This window comes from Carlito syrichta, unplaced genomic scaffold (assembly GCF_000164805.1).
Source record: "Carlito syrichta isolate Samal-C Ts95f unplaced genomic scaffold, Tarsius_syrichta-2.0.1 Scaffold141450, whole genome shotgun sequence".
In the NCBI taxonomy this organism is placed as follows: Eukaryota; Metazoa; Chordata; class Mammalia; order Primates; family Tarsiidae; genus Carlito; species Carlito syrichta.
This window is the reverse complement of record NW_007085546.1, coordinates 1057-8401: the sequence shown is the minus strand read 5'-3', so window position 1 is coordinate 8401 and position 7345 is coordinate 1057. Positions and strand designations below refer to the sequence as shown.

General features: G+C 38.5%; 1 pseudogene; it reads right to left on the bottom strand.

The window, feature by feature from the left end:
• Nucleotides 1-2975: 2975 nt before the first annotated feature.
• On the bottom strand, nt 2976-5453 carry LOC103251365 (annotated as a pseudogene).
• Nucleotides 5454-7345: the final 1892 nt, after the last annotated feature.

The following is a 7345-nucleotide window of genomic DNA, read 5'->3' as shown; positions in this document are numbered from 1 at the left end:
TAAGGTAGTAAAGTGGTTCATCATTGAAAGCTTTGACCTGGAGTCAAATGATAAAAACTACATAAATTTGGAGCCGCAATAGTTCTCAGAGCAACAGTTCTTACACATCAGTCAGCCTAGGTTTCAGCTACTTAAAAATGCACTTTTTCCATACTATATCTCCTATCATTTTAACTCAGAATGTTTGAAAAGGGACTTGAATTTTTCCACATAACTCTGATAATGGTGAGTCAGGTAGTCAAAGAATCATATCGTGTGATCTGCTGACTCAAAGATTATTCATTTCAAATTTTAACTTCGCAAATGACGAGATGGCCTCCAGAGGCAAGAGGTTGATGTAAGTCACAATGTTAATTAGCTACTTACCTGGGCCTCCAAACAATCTGTTCTAATTTTTAGTCCAGTGATCTTCATTTTAAGTCAGTATCCAAATAAGTAGTATGGAGTATTCTTCTAAAATTTTAGTAACGTGGAGATCATTTTTAATGGAAAAAATTCTAATAAATCATCAGACAAGACAAATTTCTCTTATGTTTTTAAAAAGTATTTGTAAAAAATAAAAACTAAGTTTATACTAAGTTAATACCTCCAGTCTACTGAGAAACTAAGTCAACTTACAGATATGATTTTATATTTTATTAACAGCAAGTTATATTGTCATTACCATAAATTGGTTACTAGACTAAGAACCATAGTACTTATATTGTAAATATTAACAAAATAAAGTATTAAACCAGCTGCACTCATATCAGCAACCTTCATCTAATGTTGCAAATGGTATCACTTTGCTGAAATTAAATGAATGCCCACAATATAGATATTGTGGCAATACTTCTGTTGCATAGTATTTCGAATGTGCCTGTTCTTCTATCAGGAATAATAATGTCTAGCCTCTGTTGAGTGCTTGCTATATTCCAGCTACTGGTTAAGCACATTTTTAACTCATTTAGCATTGTAACAATTCCATGAATAGTGTATATATTCCCCTATTTAACACTGAGGAAAATGAATATAGAGATGGGAAGTCAGTCACTTGCCCAAACTATCAAGTAGAGAAGTCAAGCTTTGGATTATATTTTCTTAACCATTACCGTTTTAATGCCTCTAACTATGGTGTATCATGTTATATTTCAAACATCTCACTGCTATTATCTAATTCAGCTACTATAAAACTGTCATTTGTACAAAGCGTCTTGACCACATTTCATCTTCACTTGGTGCAAATTAGAATGTTAATCATACCTCAGTCCTTTTCTTGATATCAGTAGAAACACAGCAGTGCATTTCAGTGTCTATTATTGTTGTGATGTAAAATAAAAGCCTTGATTTATTAAATGATTTCAGAAACTAAAACCCTTTTTATGAAAATAGCTTTCATTTGTGCATATAATTTTGGTCTTCATAACTGACAACATAATTTAAGTTCAACAGTGGACGAAGGAGAGTTTCTGTCACTTTGAAATTTGGCTATATTAACCTAAGGTCAAATAGAAGTTGCCACCCCAACTTTAAAAGTTAAATATTGGCACTTGGACAATCACTTTTGTTTTACATACTAATACAAATACAGGCATCAAAATAATGAGAAAAGTCTCAGAAACACTTGAACACAATCTTTTTCTAAGCTGAAGATTTGTTGATATCTAAGAACACAAATACTGGAAACACATATTCCCAGTAAGAATACAGAATTTAAAAAACTGTATGACCCTTTCATATTCAGAGAGTATATGAATGCACAACTAATATATGACAGAACACTTAGACTTCTTTTTGGATCAAATAGGGTTATACTTTCTTAGAACTGCAACAAATGCAAAAACAAATGCAAAAACAAACTGGTTTTTATTACCAAAAAAAAAAAAAAAAGAAAGACAGACACTTGGTTTCTTTTTCTCCCAATCTGCCCCAAAGATACCATAGGAGCAAGAACATTTTTAAGCCAAAAGCAACAGTATGTACAGCTGACAGATTTCACAGAAACCCCATGAAAGAATGGGAATAGGTCAGGGAGAGAAACATTAAAAGATCAGCACACTGCCAGCCCATAGACTGTAGAGAGCTCTCAAAGCCAGATAGGGTGGCCAGGACACCCCAACTCAAAGAAGCAAAGATTCAAAAGATTCAAAACATTTCAAAGTTTTGTACATAAGCAATTCAAGATTGCTCCAGCACTGACTGATATGAAACACAATGAAATGCCAAAATTAGAGACAACAGCCTTCAGACCCAGAAAAGGGTAATAAAATGTGTTTCATATGGCTAAATCAGTGGCAGAAACAAAGTTTTCTTTCAAGGAGGATAGAGAGTGTTTTTGTAGTTGCCTCAACATAAGAGCTACATTATCTATTCTGTGAGAGGTTGGACAAAGATTTGTTCTGATTTGGTCACTTCTAATGAAAAAATACAAGAAATCCAAGTTTTTCAAAACTACCTTAAAGCTGAAAACCTAAAAAGTACTTGTTAAATTTCTATTTATTTTATTTTTTATGGCTAACTCTTTCTGGAATCACCTTTCTGGTTTGGCTGATACTTTGTAACACAGCAATAAAACTTCCTATAGTGGAGTCTTTCTCTGGGCTCTGGTTCCCAGAAAGGCAGACTCATACCCCTTTCCCTCCTCTATGGATAGGATAGAAAAGGATTAGATTACTGTTTCAGAGCTGTGGAATTATTTAAAATGCTTTATAAATGGTTATTAGAAAACTTCTAAAAAGGAAATTATAAAATACTTACATCCAGCATGTATTTAAAGACATTTTGCATGGTGTTCAAATTCCCTTAAATGTTGTTCCAAACGTGCTCAGCCTATAGCCCAGCTGGCAGCTCTGGGAAGAGGCAGACACAGTTTGGTGAAAAAGAGGCAGACAGTGGGGTGGAGAGGGCCATGAAAAGATAAAGCAGTCTTCCAGTTGAGGGTCAGCCCACAGTTTAAAGGTCAACTTCAGGAAGACTAGTCTCAGGCAGAATCAGGGTCAGAGAGAGGAGCCGTGGTAGGGCAGGTCTGGTATGCTCTCCATCTCATTCAAGGTCAAGGTCTGGTCCAGCATCCTTTGTGTTTAGGAGTGCTCCTTCTTGGTGCATTTCAGTTTGTCTTCCAAATAATCAATTGTCTTCCCCAGTCTGGCTACAGATCTGTCTACAAACTCAGCAACAGTCACTGTCTCCTTGAGTTTATCAGTAAGAATCTTGATTTCTTCCTTATATTTGTTTTCTTTTGGAGGACACTTTTCTTCAGCAGCACTTGGACACTTCGGTTTCTGGTCCATTAGTCTGAAGTGATCATCCATCTGTCAGCAGCTGGGTTCTGCCAGCTCATTCCTCTATGAGTTACCAGTCCCCTTCAGTAGTCACCAACTGACGAGGCACTTCTTTGCACTTCCTATCTGCCTCTTCTGCAATAAGCTTAGAAACTTGGAGTTGGATTTCTTGGAGTTCCATCGATTCACCTTTTAAGAACCAGTTTTCAACAACCTTCATATGTCTCTCACTCTTATCAGCAGCTTTTTTCTTCTTTTTTCAGGTTTTCCAGGGCAGTAAGCAAGTAACCAGCTGAATCATCCTTCCCTTTTTCCTCCACTTTCTGCTGGAAGAGCCACGCTCCCTCCTCTGCATCCTCGGCTGGCTGCTACAGAACCTGGATCTGGGTTTCAGAGCCTGGATGATTGTTGAGCCCCGCGATGGTATCTACCCAGCTCTTGTTTACACTCTCATCCTGCTTGTTTATTTTTTTTTATGAGAATGTGACACATACATTCTGAGTCAAAATGCCACTCCCTAAATGTTCCAGTTAGCAGAGTACATTGACCTTGTGCTTCATTCCAATATCCCTTCAGAAAACTTATGTCAGCAGTTTGCCCTTTAAAGCTCTGCAAAGTCTTAGGGTCTTTTCTCTTTCTGTAAGTCTTCTTTCTCCAGTTCTTACTTAGGGCTCCAGGCCTTTTCTGAACTTTTGCCTTGTCTTTCTGCTTGGGGAGGCTTACCCTAGAGCATTTCCTCCAGCCTATACCCCTACATTCCAGGTTTATGATTTAGATTATATTGTTCATGACCAAATAAGTTACAAGAAAATGTCAATCTTTAACAAGAAACTACCACTATGGCCTACATTTTAGCTCAAATAATTAAAACCCCTTATTGTAGAATTTTAAGTGCACACAGTGATAGGTTAGAAATTTTTAGGTTGTACATTTTATTATATATGTGTACATATATGCATACTATATATAATACGTGTGTGTGTGTGTGTGTGTGTGTATATATACACACACACACATATATATATAAATATATATGCCATACCCAAATCTTTCCTCTAATACCCTGTATGTAAATACCCACTCTATCTGCATGTGGGACCAATTGTGTATTCACTTGAACTTTAGTAGCTTTTAAGTAAAGTGTAATTTTTATCCACATATGTGTAGTAGTTATAAATAAGAAAATAAAAACTATTATATCCATTCATAATAGTATATGTGAATATACTATTATTATATAGATGGAAAACTTCGTCTATAAATCTGTACAGTCAACATTGAAAGTAGGATTGACTAGCATTTCCTAGCAAGGTCATATTGTATATTTTAACAAGCTTTTCGTTTTTAACCTAGATGCCTCTATGTCGTTTGAAATTATTTAATTGGATGTAAAGTGTGGGTTCTTAAAAACAACACAAATGATGCTGGGTCTGGTGGCTCAGCCTGTAATCCCAGCACTTTGGGAGGGCGAGGTGAAAGGATTTCCTGAGCCCAGGGGTTCAAGACCAGCCCTAGGCAACTTGGTGATACATTGTCTTTATAATAACTCACAAAAACTAGCTGGGCATGGTGGTATGTATCTGTAGTTCCAGCTACTTGGAAGGCTGAGGCGGAGGGATCACCTAAGCTAGGTCTAGGCTGCGGTGGCCATAAACGTGCCACTGCACACCAGGCTGAGAAACAGAGTGAGACTCCAACTTAAAAAATAATAAAATAAAATAAAATAACACAAGTGGATATTAAAAGCTAAATGTAGACAACCAATTTAAACCTCTTAAGATTTTACTTTGATGCAGAAGTTATTTGTGTATTTCCCTATGTAATTTTATACTTATTGTCACAGTCTCTAATTTTTTGCAAACTTATAAAAATGTTTGATTGGGAGAAGCAGCAAGATGGCAATGGGGCAACCCGGTCTCTGAAGCCCTCTGCAAAAGAAATCTGCAGTGGGACTCTGACTCTTGACCCGGGGGGCTGTGGACCCCAACATCGCAGCCTGCTCTTCATACAGAGCTCGGCCAACCGTTGCTGCTGCTGGGACATCGCAACGGTCTGGACAGTCACTGAGGTGCAAACTGTGCCGCCACAGCCCCTCCCCCCACCGCCGCTGCCGCCACCGCCACTGCTGCATCCTCTGTGATGGCCGTAGCACATCACACCTCCCAGACCCGAGGCGATCCACATCAAACCCATTCAGGGAAGATCTGCTGGGATTGCTGCCACCTCTCCTGCGACTGAGACAGTCCTGCCACCCACCATAAGGCTCCTGTTGCCTGCTCTGAGGCAGGCAGCCATCTTGTTCCTGTCCAGTCCCAACCCCTCTGGGGCGAGCAGCTGAGATAGCACCACCTGCAGGCGATTCAAGGTAACAACACCGAAACGGGAGAAACAAGCTTGATTAAGACATAGACCAGAGTGCTGAACAGAGGGTAATCTGAACTGTCCTTCACAGCAGATCAGGGACAACTGACCCTAACTGCAAATTAATTTACCAGCTTGAAAAGAAAACTAGAAGTCAAACCTGAAAGGACATTGAACTTAAACGAAATGTCTCAGAGTGTGCTTCATTGATTCTATTAGTTTAATGACTTAATTCTATTCCTACTGTATTGTTCCCTTTTGTCTTTTTTCCTTTTCCTTTTCTTCTCTTTTCTTCTCTCTGTAAACCATATCTTTGTATAGAGGAACAGCACACTAACAAGGTGGTTGGGTAGCTTGTATGTTAGCATCACTATATGTTTTATTTTTATTTTTTATTTTTTGTATGAGAGTTAGTTCGTCTGTAGCTGTAGTCTATTGTTTTTATCTGTTTCAGTATAGGCCTCTGTCTCTATTTGTTGGCACACTCATTTGTTTCCCCCCTTACTCCTCTATCTCTCCACTCCCCTCTTCAACCCACTATCTGCTCCATTCTCTCCCCTCTGCTAACCGCATTTTATTTCAGGGAGTAAACCTACAGCCCCACTGCACAGACAGATTTCAGAGTAGTGGGAAGTGGGTTCCACATTATCCACACACTTGTCAGCAAATACCAGGACTTGCAGACAGATTTTGAATCACAGCTCTCCCCTTAAGTAAATCTCAAAACTGCAAAAAGGACCACCCCCAACCTACAGTGCAACTCCAGAATTGAAAAAAGTAAGAGGACATACATAAAGAATAGGAAATTGAACAAACAGAAGTAAAACCAATCCCTTTACCCCTGAATAACAGAATTAAAGAAGATGGTGACATGGAGGGAAGGAAAAAGTAGGGAGGGAGAAAAACCACACAAATGAAGAAAAACCAAAAGAAGAATATAGGTCTTACACAGACCCCTGGGAAATCAGACACTGAGAAAACAGATTCTGGAACACAAACAATGAAGAGCCCCCAGAATGACTGGTTACATGCAACAAACCCAGACATCAAGACATTAATGGAGAGAATTTTTAAAATTGAGGAGAGACAAGAGGAAAATAGGAAGAAGCTGATGTCAGAAATGACAGCAGTAAAGAATACTGTGATGGAAATGAACAACAAACTAATAAGCATGGAAAGTAGAATCAGCCAAGCAGAAGAAAGAATCTCAGAGCTCGAAGACCAAAACAAAGAACTAACCCAAACTGTCAAAAGCATAGAAAAGAAGCTCAAAAAGACAGAACAAAACCTGCAAGAGATGAATGATCACTTCAAGAGACCAAACCTAAGAGTAATTGGGCTTCCTGAGGCAGAGAGAGAAACAGAAGCCACACTGGAACAAACATTTCATGAAATCATTCAAGAAAACTTCCCTCATCTCATTAAGGATGAAAAAATTCAAACACAAGAGATTCAGAGAACCCCTGCAAGACAAAAATGAGAAGACCAACTCCCAGACACATAATAATTTGCCTAAACAAAGTAGCTATAAAAGGAAAAACCCTAAAGGAAGCAAGAGAAAAAAGCCAGACTACCTACCAGGGAAGACCAATTAGAATAGCAGCAGATTTATCCACAGAAACCCTTCAGTCCGGGAGAGCCTGGAGCCCTATCTTCAAAGTTGTAAAAGAGAAACAATTTCAACCAAGAATAACCTACCCAGCCAAACTAAGCTTCATTAGTCA